Genomic DNA, 13,950 nt, shown 5'->3' on the forward strand with positions numbered 1-13,950 from the left:
ACTGAGGGTCAGTGATCGGATATCACTGAGGGTCAGTGATCGGGTATCGCTGAGGGTCAGTGATCGGATATCGCTGAGGGTCAGTGATCGGGTATCACTGAGGGTCAGTGATCGGATATCGCTGAGGGTCAGTGATCGGACATCACTGAGGGTCTGTATACGTACTGAGGGAATAACTAGGAACTGTGTAAACTTAGAAATAACACTTGTGTCAGGTAAAGAGTGTCGACCTTGTATCTCACTTGGCCCGCCTAGGCTCTGAACAAGTTTAAAACGCGACTGTGTAAAGTTCACAAGGGGAGTAAGATGGGCAACTGTTTAGATACCACGACTGAATCGGGTAGCGCCTTACAGACCCTTTGTGAACAACATTCTGACAAAGCGAAGCAACTCAGACAGTTGTCGGGAGGATTGAATAAGAAATTAGGAAGTGATCAATGGCCACTAGGAGGAACTAAGAATCTAGATGCCGCTAAAAAGGCTCAAGAACTAATTCGGAAAAGTAACAGGGGTACCACAGCCAAAGAACGAATTGCCCTATGGAGACAGTACTGTCAGGAACTGAAAGAAACTTCCTTGTTAGCAAGCTGGCAGGATAATGCCTTAAAATTAGGAATAGCACTTACAGGGGGAGGGGTAGTCAAATCAGTAGAGGTATTGAAAAAGGAATGCGCTCATGAGAAACGCTCAAAACAGGAGTCTGAAAAGACCACGAGCGAGCCTGGAAAGGCTGATAAGAGTGGATTACGTAATCCAATGGTTGGCCTTGCCTTGACAGAGGGAGATGGTGATGATGATTTGGACGAATGGAATCACAGGGCTCAGGTTGTTCCCCACGCTCCCCCCCGTACTTTAACATTTATCCCCCGGTGGCACCCGCACCAGCTGTACAAACCACCGCGGCGACACCTCAAGTATCTGCCAGTGCCGTTCCCCCGCCGCCGTCAGTCACAGTTCAAGTAAATAATCCCCCGCCGGTCCAGATGGGAGACCAACAACCGGGTCCCCGGTATACCGACCCTGTTGCCTTTTACACCCGACTCAGGACTAAGAATAATCGGCCCCCGACGACACCCCACCCCAACCCAGTCCATCAAGGTCACGAAAACGGAGAAATCAAAGGCAGATGATTCAAAGTCAGAGACTAGAGAGTCAGAGCCAGAGTACCCTCAAGGCTTTAAGGTCCTTTTTAGAGTGCCGGGACCATAGTGACATTGACAGTGGAGATTCAGGAGACGACTTGTCACCCCTGGAATCACGATCCGATACCGAGAGACCCGCCAGGCATAGACCGACACCCCGGCAGTTGCCGGTGAGACAAATGCCTAACCCTGCCTTTAACGCAAATATTCCAGTGGCCGCCGATAACCCCCGAACCATCGGTATCTTCTACCCCTGGAAACCTAACGAGATAATGGCTATCTTAGCCGGGATGCCAGATAGGAAGAAATCCCCCACCTTGTTTGTAGAATTCCTCCGGACTACTATACTCGTCTATAATGCTGAATCAAGAGACTTATGGGCGTTAGTACAGCAGATCTTGAATCCCGCCGAACATGCAAGGTTAACCTAGGCTTTGAGGATCATGCCACATTAGAGGCTCAACACGCACAGAGTGCTGCTCGTGAACGCGCCATACTCACTGCTTTAACCACCACCCTGCAGAAACCCATTGATATATCCAAGGTGTTGGATACTAAACCACGAAAGGGCGAGGGAGCAGAGGAATTCCTAGAGAGATTCTCTGAGGTATATCGGAGTCAGTCAGGAGAGGCTAATTACCGGAACGGAGCAAACTCGCCGCAATACTGTGCTATCCTGATAAATTGTCTACCAACCTCGGTGTCTGAAGCAATTAAGACTAACAATATGGACTGGTCAGAGAATCGTCCCAGCCAGATGGCCAGGGCAGTGAAATATTATTGGAAAGAGAGTAAGAGTCAGGTCAAGGTCAAGACTGAGTACGTGATAAAAAAGGAAGAGCCAAAGCCCACCCAAGATGTGATAGGATATCAGACGGAGCTCCAGTACTGCGTCCCAGGGTGGGTTGATAGACAAGGGTACAGAGATACCAGCCATCCCAACGGACCAACCGTCCCTAATTATGGCCCACCCTACGCTCCCCCAAGACAAAATTTCGGCGATAGAGGAAGAGGAGGGAGGCAAGCAGGGTCAGATACCTGTTTAAATTGTGGCCAGCAAGGCCATTGGAGCAGGGAATGTCCCTCCCGAAGACAAGGAAGAGGGGGCCACATGCAAGGACAACGGGGAGGTTGACAGGGAAATCGGGGACGAGGAAGATATACAGACTTCTCCCAGAATAAACCGTTTCCCCAGTACTGACTAGCCAACCTCGTGGCGAACGGGTTCCAGTCAGACAAGGAGCCCCTTTCTATCCCTGCTGATTGAAGGGAGCCGACATACGTTTCTGGTAGACACCGGAGCTGCTATGTCATCTGTCCGATCAGAGCTCAATCTCCCTAAATCCGGGGAGACACAAAGCCTGTCTGGATTCCAAGGACAAGTGTGCCAGTACCCAATATCAGAACCAGTTGAAGTAACATTTCAAAATGAGTCTGTGAAACACCAATTCGTGATCACAAATGGGCTGGATTGCAATCTCATGGCCAGAGACCTGTTATGTGCATTTCAATTAAAAAGCATTGTACTACTATCAACCCAGCATGTTTTCTCACAGAACCACCCCTCGAACAAACAGACCCAGGACATGATTGTCTATTTTTAATCACGGAAGATACCTCCGTCAGTGAGGATCTATCTGATGCCCCAATGCAGAGTCCTGACACAACCATGTATGTAGATGGAAGTGCGTCCGTCAGTCCCCTTGGGAAAAGACTTTCTGGATATGCAATCGCAGATCAGGACAGTAATACTTTGGAGTCTGCCGCCTTTGAGTTTCCGTATTCCGCCCAACAAGCAGAACTGTTCGCATTAATACGAGCTTGTATCTTAGGGAAGGACTTAAAGGTTAACGTTTATACAGATTCGAGATATGCCTTCGGAGTGGTTCATGATTTCGGACAATTATGGAAAAACAGAGGGTTCCTAACCTCTGCAGGAACACAGATATCCCATCAGAAATTAGTATCTGATTTGCTACAAGCCCTCATGCTACCAAAACAGATCTCCGTGATAAAGTGCTCCGCACACACAGCAGGACAGATCCCTGTAGATACAGGGAATAGATGTGCAGACCAGTAAGCTAGGGAAGCGTCCCAGGAACAACGAGTGGTTGTGCCTAGAATGATGAGCCAGACTAAAAGCTCAAATAAAAGCAAGTCTCCCTCGGAAAAGCCAATGCCAACCATCCAAGACGTCATTAAGTTACAGGAGGACGCTCCTGACCGTGATAAGGGACTGTGGAAACAGCTCGGTTGTACATATGATTGTGTGTCTAAACTATGGGTCACCCCTGCTGAGCAAAACCTGTATGTCAGATGAGCTAGCATTATGGGTTATTGAATGTATACACTTTGCAACTCATTGTGGTACCAGAGCAACTAGTGACACGTTATTAGCTACATGGTGGCATGCTAGATTACAAGCTCTGGCTCAAGGTATTAGCAGTCGCTGCCTCATTTGTCAGCAGCATAACCCGGGAAAAGGCATACCTTGTGAAATGGGTAAGACGCTGTTACCCACGGGTCCCATTGAGACCCTCCAGATGGACTATATTGAGTTAGAAAGGTGTAAGTGTTATAAATATGTACTGGTTATTGTTGATGTATTTAGTAAGTGGATTGAGGCCTACCCGACTACGGATATCAAAGCCTCCACTGTTGTAAAAGTTTTAATGAGAGAAATTATTCCAAGGTACGGAATTCCAAACCGATTAAGTTCAGACAACGGCCCTCACTTTGTGGGTCTGGTAAACAAGGAGTTCTGCACTCAAATGGGCATCCAACAGCAGCTACATTGTGCCTACAGGCCACAGGCCGCCGCACTGGTCGAGCGGGCTAATCAGACCTTGAAAAATAAACTTGCCAAATTACAGGCCGAGACGGGAACTACATGGCTCAAATTACTCCCCGTGGCCTTGTTCCAAATACTTACTATCCCGGCTGGTGCCACCCCAACTGCTGCCAAAGTAGAGGGAAAGAGTGCTTGGGTCCGCCTCCACCACTGTAAAATTGTCAGTAATGCTATGCCTAAAACTTAAAGAATGCTAACCTCTCTTGCTTCCAAGAAATCTCTCCCTAAACAGACGTGCCGCGCCGACCAGCCATGCAGACGTCGCTGTGGATCCTCTCTATCAGTGCCCTGATCACCCTTGGAATAACTCAACGGCCCAGAAGGTGGACATGCCGGGGGAACCAACCCAAGCGGGTACACCACCTATGCCACGGTAACGTGCTTCGGTGCAATGATGATAACCCAGGCGGGTTCGGGAAATGGAACGTGATCAACTGGGACACCTACATTGGGCTTATTAGACAGCCCCACCGCTCGCTAATGCTGAGATACATACACAGAGGAAAATTGCCATGCCATTGGACCAAGTGTAAATTTGATTACGTCTGTTGACGCCAGGTGACCAAGTCTGTTACTGCAGGACCATGCAACAGAATTACCGATGCCAAAGGACAAAACTGTTATCCAAAGTCCAACCAGGAAAAGAAAAGAAATGGACTGCCCCCTATGAGCAGCTTCGACTATTCGAGGGTAGAAGGTACCCTCACAAAGAGACGTAAACGAGATCTCCAACACACTTTCCCTGAAGAAACCCCGACGGGCAACCTATTCCTCCAGACTCACGCAGCCCTATACTCACCAGAGTCAATTGTTTGTTATCCGTCCCTGATATCTGTTGAGGGGGTGTTTACCCCAATCCCGGTTATTGTTCCCCCGGACTTTCTTTTAGGTGCTCACCTTCTCCCTCCCACAAACAATATAACAATACCCTACACCTTAACCCCGCCCGCCAATTGCCTGAAACTAAGCAGGAACCCTGGTGGCTATGAGAATTGTTGGAATGGGACGGGCTATGGCTGTAGGTCAGTATGGGTTAAGCAGAACTACACCTGCTTGATGACATGCTGCCGCCACCATCAGTGTACGATAGGACCAGACACCGATAGCTGCACATGTGAGCAATCCGTATGTGTGTCAATAACCGAAGGAGTACAAGTTTTATGTGGAGAAGGGGATGGGGCAACTCTGAAGGTAGGGGGGGAAACATTTATGGTAGTAAAAATAGCTGATACCCAGCCTACTGATACTCGTGAGATCCAAGGTTTTGACTATTTCCTTCCCCCGAGCCATTTAAGCACAAGGCAGAAACACGTATCTGTGATATATACCAAACCAGGCTACTTTTTCTTGAGCCAAGGAAAAACCACTAATTTCATGGTAGTAGATACCACCCTAGACGGTAGCCATCGCTACCTTAACCCCTACCACAGTACCCTGCCCCTCCCAATGGACATCCCACCGAAAAATAGTAGTCAGGGCAGCCTCGAAAGAGTTTTGCTCCAAGTGGAAAAATCCTGAATCCCTAGGAGGACACAGAACCTCTATAGGATATGGATTTGCTGGCCTGTTCTCTATAGGCTATATTGGAGCCTATCTGGCCGCCAATAACCGGAACTACCTTATCTGTGGCCTCACCATCCTGGGTAATGCTACCATGGGGGCCCTCGACGCAGTCACTAAAGAATTGTCGGAACTCAGGTTATTCACTATGCAAAACAGATATGCCCTAGACTACCTGCTGGCCCGAGAAGGTGGTGTCTGTGCAATAGTAAAAGGTAAATGCCTTATGGGAGTCCGAGACCAGACAAAGAACATCACCCGCTTTATCACTAAGATAAGGGAACAAATGGATAATATGAAGGAAGCAAGTAACTGGGGAGATTGGGGATTTGGAGGATGGTATGACTGGTTGATAAATATGGCTATGTACCTAGTAGTTGCAATCGCCTGTATTTTTATTGGACTAGCAATCATGAAATGTGTGCTAGGAAGAATGCAGCTAGCTTTGGAAAAAATAGGTAGCCCGAAGATGTTAATGGTAAGACTGACCAATGAATGTGAAATGAAGGAAGTAAAGTATGATGACAATGAAGAATTTGATCGACTAAATAAGATAGACGTAACCGAATAACGGTTGGTTATCATAGAATGATAAAAGGAGGGATTGAGAATACCAAGGTCAAAGAAATAGAAACAAGAAACTGTGAAGGCAGCAAGAAGTAAAATAAAAAGGCTAAACTGATCTTTGGCTGCTAATATGGCTGGCGCCCACAATGTTACACCTTGCTGTTAGAAACACTGTAAAGCAGAGTGCAGAAGTTATACAGACAATAGGCGATCAGAAAACACATTACCGTGATTGCAAACGCATTACCATAATGTTTAGGTGATCGGGAACCCATTACCAGGATATTTACTTAACTGTAACCCATTCAGTAAAATGTGACTTCTTTATTTCAAACTGCCAGGCCAGGAAATCAAATTAACTGTCTACGTGCACAGCTCGGGATTGGTGCAGACTGTACGATGTGTTAATGTCTTCTCAAATGCAAGTATAATAATGTAACACACTGTAGGACAAACTGCTTGCTCTGTTGGATTCGCAGAATCTTGCAGGAGTCAGTGTCGATATATCAGAGTAAGACTCCGCGGATAATAAATCGTTTGAATTCTCCAGTTGTTCGACTCAGTGTTTACTGAACCAGACTGAGGGTAAAAGAATCCGTTCTAACAAATATTTCCAGCAGTTTCTGTTTTTATTATTGGTTAAAAAGTCCTAGGGAATATTTTCCTTTATTAGGCGGCAGGTGGTTAAGAAGGCAAATGGTATCTTGGCCTTCATAGCGAGAGGGTTTGAGCACAGGAACAGGGATGTCTTGCTGCAGTTGTACAGGGCCTTGGTGAGACCACATCTTGTGTATTGTGTGCAGTTTTGGTCGCCTTATCTGAGGAAGGACATTCTTGCCATGGAAGGAGTTCTGCAAAGATTCACCAGGCAGATAGCTGGGATGGCAGGAATGATGTATGAGGAGAGATTGTGTCGATCGGGCTTATACTCACTGGGGTTTAGAAGAATGAGAGGGGATCTAATTGAAACGTATAAAATTCTGACAGGACTGGACTGACTAGATGCAGGAACGATGTTCCCGATGGTCGGTGAATCCAGAACCAGGTGTCACAGACTAAGGATAAGGGATAAGCCATTTAGGACAGAGATGAGGAGGAATTTCTTCATCCAGCGAGTGCTGAACCTGTGGAATTCTCTACCACAGAAGGCAGCAGAGGCCAATACATTAAATATATTCAAGAAGGAGTTGGATATATTTCTTAAGGCTAAAGGGATCAACGGTTATGGGGAGAAGGCAGGGACCGGGTACTGGATTTGGATGATCAGCCATGATCTCATTGAATGGTGGAGCAGGCTCGAGGGGCCGAACGGCCTACTCCTGCTCCTATCTTCTATGTTTCTATGTTTGTATTAGCCAAGGCATAGAATTCAAGAACAGTCTGGTTATGTTTGAACAGTATAAAACACTTGTTAGGCCACAGCTAGAGTACTGCAGACAGCTTTGGTCACCACAGTACAGGAAAGATGTTATTGCACTAGAGAGGGTACCGATGAGATTTACTAGGATGCTGCCAGGACTTGAAAATTTTAGCTGTAAGTAAAGATTGGATAGGGTTGGGTTGTTATCTTTGGAGCAGAGGAGGTGGAGTGGAGACATAATTGAGGTGCATAAAATTCTGAGGGGCCGAGATGCAGTGGATAGGAAGGACCTATTTCCCTTAGCAGAAATGTCAATGATCAGGGGCGTAGATTTAAAGTAACTGGTAAAATGATTAAAGAGGAGTTGACAAGAATCATTTTCACACAGAGAGTGGAGGGGATCTGGAAGTCACTACCGATCACATTAATAGAAAGCACTATGGATATGTACTTGAAGTGCTGTAAGCTACAGGGCTACGGACCCAGAGCTGGAAAGTGGGATTAGGCAAAATATCTCTTTTTCGTCCGGCAAAGACACGATGGGCCGAATGGCCTCCTTCTCTGGCGTAAATTTCTGTATTTCTATGATCACTGCCCTTAATCTTCAATATTCCAGGGAATACAAGCCTAGATTATGTGATCTCTGCTCATAGCCTAACCCTTGGAGCCCTGGTAACACACTCGTGAATCTGCACCACACTCCCTCCCAGGTCAATATATCCTTTCTAAGGTGCAGTGCGCAGAACTGTACACAGTGACCTAACCAGGCCTCTGTGCAGCTGTCACACAACTTCCTTCCATTTATATTGTGCAGGGAAGTTGTCTAATAGTTTGCATAGGTCATTTCACTGTTGAAAAGTTACATTTGCACAGCTGCGATGGCCGAGTGGTTAAGGCGTTGGACTTGAAATCCAATGGGGTTTCCCCGCGCAGGTTCGAACCCTGCTCGCAGCGATTCTACTGCAAATTCTTTATTTTATTTCATCGGTTCCCTGTGGAGATCACTGGCCCCGAAACTGATTAGAATTCCCTCCACTGCACGTTATGACACTGATTAACCCAAAGCTGTTGTTCCAATTGGAAACACTAATTTGTCATCAATTAGAAATTGTGGATTTGTTTGAAACTATTTGCAAAGATCAGTGAGAAATTTACACATAAGACAGCACGTAAAAATTCCATTTAATAAAGAACCCTGCAATGTTTGGAAGGAAAAGAGTGGAAACGCGGTTTGGTTTTCTAAAGTTGAACCCGAATTAAAAAGTGTGTAAAACGACCGCGGCAGGACTCGAACCTGCAATCTTCTGATAGCATCAGAATTTACACCGAAGTCAGACGCCTTATCCATTAGGCCACGCGGCCACACAAAAGTAGACTCAACAAATCCTAATAATGAGTGATTAAACTCCGTTACTGTGTTCATTTCATTAACAACAGAGAATACTGGAAACACTCAGCAGGTCAGGCAGCATCGAGTGAGGGAGAAACAGAGTTAACCTTTCAGGTCGAACCCTTCGCCAGAACTGGAAAAGGTTAGGGAAGAGGGATTTTTAAGCAGGGGTGGGTGGAGGCGAGGTAAGAACAAAGGAAATGTCTGTGATAGAATGGACGGCAGGAGAGATTGACTGACAAAAGGGATGATGGTGCAAGGCAAAAGGAGAGGTAATAGGACAAGTTAACGAACAAAAGATGGCTCAAGATGAGGTGTGAATGATTATGGCAGAAACATTAACAACTGTCATGTGAGGAAAAATGAGAACAAATTAAAAAAATTAAAGAAATACAGGGGCCAATTTATAGTCTGAAATTGTTGAACTCAATGTTAAGTCCAGAATGCTGTAAAGTGCCTAATAGAAAGATGAGGTGCTGTTCCTCGAGCTTACGTAGAGCTTCATTGGAACAGTGCAACAGGCCAAGGAAGGAGAGATCAGAGAGGGAGTGGAGCAGATAATTATAGTGACAGGCGACCGGAAGCTCGGGGTCACACTTGCCGACTGTTCTGCAAAGCGGTCACCCAATCTGCATTTGGTGTCACAATGTAGATTCAGCGAATACAGTAACTAAATTGTAAGAAGTACAGGTAATCGCTGATTCACCTGGAAGGAGTGTTTGCTGCCCTGGGCGATGGGAAGGAAGGAGGTAAAAAGGGCAGGTGTTGCATCTCCTGCACTTGCATGGGATGGTGCCGGGCGAAGGAGAAGGGGTGTTGGGGTGATAGAGGAGTGGACCAGGCTGTCATGGAGAGAGCGGTCCCTTCGAAATGCTGAAAGGGAGGAGGGGAAGATGTGTTTGGTGGTGGGATCATGCTGGAGGTGGTGGAAATGGCGCAGGATGATCCGTTGAATGTGGAGGCGGGTGGGGTGAAAGGTGAGGACAAGGGGGGAACCCTATCATGTTTCTGGGAGTGAGCGGAAGGGGTGAGAGCAGTCGTGCGGGAAATGGAACAGACTCGGTCGAGTGTCATGTCAACCATGGTAGAGGGGGATCCTCAGTTGAGGAAAATGGAAGACATACCGGAAGCACTGGTATGGAAGGTGGCCTCATCAGAACAGATGCAACAGAGACAGAGAAACTGGGAGAATGGAATAGAATGGAATGGATAAATCCCCAGGGACTGATAATCTACATCCTAGTGTACTTAAGGAAGTGGCCCTAGAAATAGTAGATGCATTGCTGGTCATCTTCCAAAATTCGATAGACTCTGGAACAGTTCCCATGGATTGGAGGGTAGCTAATGTTACCCCACTATTCAAAAAAGGTGGTAGAGAGAAAACGGGGAATTATAGACCGGTAAGCCTGACATTGGTAGTGGGGGAAATGCTATGTGGATGTGGTGTATTTGGACATTCAGAAGGCTTTTGAGAAGGTCCCGCACAAGAGATTAGCGTGTAAAGTTAAGGCACATGGGATTGGGGGCAAGGTACTGACTTGGATAGATAACTGGTTGGCAGACAGGAAGCAAAGAGTTGGAATGAACGGGTCTTTTTCCGAGTGGCAGGCAGTGACTAGTGGGGTACCGCAGGGATTGGTGCTAGGACCCCAGTTATTCACAATATATATTAATGATCTAGAGGATGGAACTAGATGTAATATCTCCAAGTTTACAGATGACACAAAGCTGGGTGGGCATGTGTGCTGTGAGGAGGATGCCGAGAAACTCCAGTATGATTTGGACAGGTTGGGTGATTGGGAAGAAGCATGTCCGATGCAGTATAATGTGGATAAATGCGAGGTTGTCCACTTTGGTGGCAAAAACAGGAAGGCAGATTATTATCTGAATGTCAATAGATTGGGAGAAGGGGAAGTGCAACTAGACCTGGGTGTCCTTGTGCACCAGTCGCTGAAGGTAAGCATGCAGGTGCAGCAGGCGGTTAAGAAGGCAAATGGTATGTTGGCCTTCGTAGCGATAGGGTTCGAGTACAGGAGCAAGGATGTCTTGCTGCAGTTGTACAGGGCCTTGGTGAGACCACATCTTGAGCATTGTGTGCAGTTTTGGTCGCCTTATCTGAGGAAGGGTGTTCTTGCCATGGAGTGAGAGCAGTGAAGATTCACCAGACTGATACCTGGGATGGCAGGAATGACATATGAGGAGAGATTGGGTTGATTGGTCTTATACTCGCTGGAGTTTAGAAGAATGAGAGGTAATCTCATTGATACTTATAAAATACTAACAGGACTAGACAGACTAGATGCAGTAAGGATGTTCCCGATGGCCGGGGATTCCAGAACCAGGGGTCACAGCCTAAGGATAAGGGGTAAGCCATTTAGGACAGAGATGAGGAGGAATTACTTCATCCAGAGAGTCGTGAGCCTGTGGAATTCTCTACCACAGAAGTCAGTGGAGGCAAATTCATTAAATATATTCAAGAAGGAGTTAGATATATTTCTTAAGGCTAAAGGGATCAAGGGATATGGGGAGAAGGCAGGGACAGGGTACTGAATTTGGATGATCAGCCATGATCTCATTGAATGGTGGAGCAGGCTCGAGGGGCCGAATGCCTACTCCTGCTCCTATCTTCTATGTTTCTATGTTTCTATGAGTCCTTACAGCAAGCGTGGTGGGAGGAAGTGTGGTCCAGGTAGCTGTGGGAGTTAGTGGGCTTATAGTGGGTGTTGGTCGATAGCCTATCCCCAGAAATGGAGACAGAGAAGTCGAGGAAGGAAAGGGAAGAGTCGGAGATGGACCATGTGAAGGTGAGAGAAGGGTGGAAATTGGAGGCAAAGTGAAATAAATTATCTAGTTCAGAGCGAGAGCAGGAAACGGCACCAATACAGTCATCGATGTACCGGAAAAAGAGGTGAGGAAGGGGACCTGAGTAGGACTTGAACAAAGAATGTTCCACATATCCCACAAAAAGGCAGGCATAGCTAGGGCCCATGCAGGTACCTATAGCAACATCTTTAATTTGGAGGAAGTGAATGGAATCAAAGGAGAAGTTGTACAATGTGAGAACAAGTGCAGCCAGGCGGACAAAGGCGGTGGTGGATGGGGACTGGTGGGGCCTCTGTTCAAGGAAGAAGTGGAGCCGCTTAAGGCCGTCCTGGTGGTGGATGGAGGTGCAGAGGGAATGGACATCCAGAGTGGAAAGGAGACGTTTGGGGCCAGGAAACTGGAAACTGTTAAAATACGGAGGGTATTGGAAGAGTCGCGCATGTCGGTGGGAAGGGACAGGACAAGTCGAGAAAAAATAGAGTGAAGATAGGAAGAAATCAGTTCTGTGGAGCAAGAACAGGCTGCAACAATTGGTCAACCAGGGCAGTCCTGTTTGTGGATCTTGGGAAGGATGCAGAAGTGGGCAGTGCAGTGTTGAGGAACTGAGAGATTGGCGGCAATGGGGGGAAGATCTCCAGAGGAGATGAGGTCAGTGACAGTCTTGGAAACAATTGCTTGATGTTCAGTAGTGGGGTCATGTTCCAGGGGGAGGTAGGAGGAGCTGTCAGAGAGTTGCCGTTCAGCCTCCGGATGGTAGAGGACGGTTCTCCAAACAACAACAGCACCACCTTTGTCAGCAGGTTTAATGACAATGTTAGGGTTGGATCGGAGAGAACGGAGTGCTGCAAGTTCAGAGGGAGATAGGTTGGAGTGGGTGAGGGGAGCAGGGAACTGGAGGTGGCCGATGTCATTTCAGTCCCATTCTTTGCACTCCAAACCAACAGAGAGAGTAGACAATGGTAATGCAGTCGATGTAATTTATCTGGATTTTCAGAAGGCCTTCGATAATGTACCCCATAATAGACTGATGAACAAGGTCATAGAATCTGGAGTCAGGCGAGAAATAGTGGAATGGATTGCTGGCTGGCTTAAGGAGAGAAGGCAGATAGTCCGACTACCGGGTAGTTTATTCACAGTGGCAGAAGGTGGGTAGTAGTGTTCCACAAGTATCAGAGCTGGAGCCACTGCTGTTCGCAATTTATATTAACGATTTAGACTTAGTAATCAGAAACACAATTTATAAATTTGCAGATGACACCAAATTGGGGGGGATAGTCAATACTGGGGAGGACTGCAACAAGTTACAGGAGGACATTAATAAACTTGCAGAATGGGCATAGCATTGGCAAATGAATTTGAACACAAATAAGTGTGACATATTTCATTATGCTAGGAAGAATAGGGAGGTCACTTTAAAAGATCTTTAAAATTATGAAAGGTTTTGATAGAGTGGATACAGAGAGAATGATTCCACTTGTGGGGAAGAGCATAACTAGAGGCCATCAATATAAGATAGTCAGCAAGAAATCCAATCGGGAATTCAGCAGAAACATCTTTACCCAGAGAGTGGTGAGAATGTGGAACTCGCTACCACAGGGAGTGGTTGAAGCGAATAGTTTAGATGCATTTTAGAGGAGGCTAGGTAAGCACATGTGGGAGAAGTGAATAGAGGGTTATGCTGATAGATTTGGATGAGGAAAGACTGGAGGAGGCTCGAGTGAAGCATAAACGGCGGCATGGACTGGTTGGACCGAACGGTCTGTTTCTGGCGGTATGTTAATAATGAGTGATTAAACCCCGGGATTGTATTTATTTCAGTTCTATTCTTTGCACTCCAAACCAATCAGCAGCTGTGAACCGTTCACTGATTGAAATACGAGAAGTCCCGATGGATCTGGAATTGTTCATTTAATGTTGGAAACGCTCCGCAGGTCATAACTCAGGATTTCCAGCTTTGCTTCAAAGTATTGCAGGTCCCGTGTGAGTTTCCATCCAAACTTTTCAACAAATAACAAAATCAAGAAACTACCCTCTCTACCAAAAATCAAATGGCCCGTACGGGGATCGAACCCGCGACCTTGGCGTTATTAGCACCACGCTCTGACCAACTGAGCTAACCGACCATTGGGTTTGGTTTATGTGTATAAGCTTATATTTTGGAGACTCTAGCTGACGATTTCCTGCATTAATCTTTCAGCATACACCTGCAGTTGTCAATCATACACTATCCTATCGGCAAATACTGTACATATGGCAC

General features: G+C 46.5%; 3 non-coding genes across 3 annotated transcripts; 1 reads left to right on the forward strand and 2 right to left on the reverse strand.

The window, feature by feature from the left end:
* Positions 1-8,352: 8,352 nt before the first annotated feature.
* On the forward strand, positions 8,353-8,434 carry trnas-uga (transfer RNA serine (anticodon UGA)). The gene has a single exon. It is a non-coding gene; the product is annotated as a tRNA-Ser (tRNA).
* Positions 8,435-8,753: 319 nt separating this feature from the next.
* trnar-ucg (transfer RNA arginine (anticodon UCG)) lies at positions 8,754-8,842 on the reverse strand. Its single transcript is given in 2 exon segments — positions 8,754-8,789; positions 8,806-8,842. It is a non-coding gene; the product is annotated as a tRNA-Arg (tRNA).
* Positions 8,843-13,742: 4,900 nt separating this feature from the next.
* On the reverse strand, positions 13,743-13,816 carry trnai-aau (transfer RNA isoleucine (anticodon AAU)). Its single transcript has one exon. It is a non-coding gene; the product is annotated as a tRNA-Ile (tRNA).
* Positions 13,817-13,950: the final 134 nt, after the last annotated feature.

The sequence above is a fragment of the Somniosus microcephalus genome, unplaced genomic scaffold, assembly GCF_052327205.1.
Source record: "Somniosus microcephalus isolate GS21.2 unplaced genomic scaffold, FLI_Smic_1.0 unresolved_chr8, whole genome shotgun sequence".
In the NCBI taxonomy this organism is placed as follows: domain Eukaryota; kingdom Metazoa; phylum Chordata; class Chondrichthyes; order Squaliformes; family Somniosidae; genus Somniosus; species Somniosus microcephalus.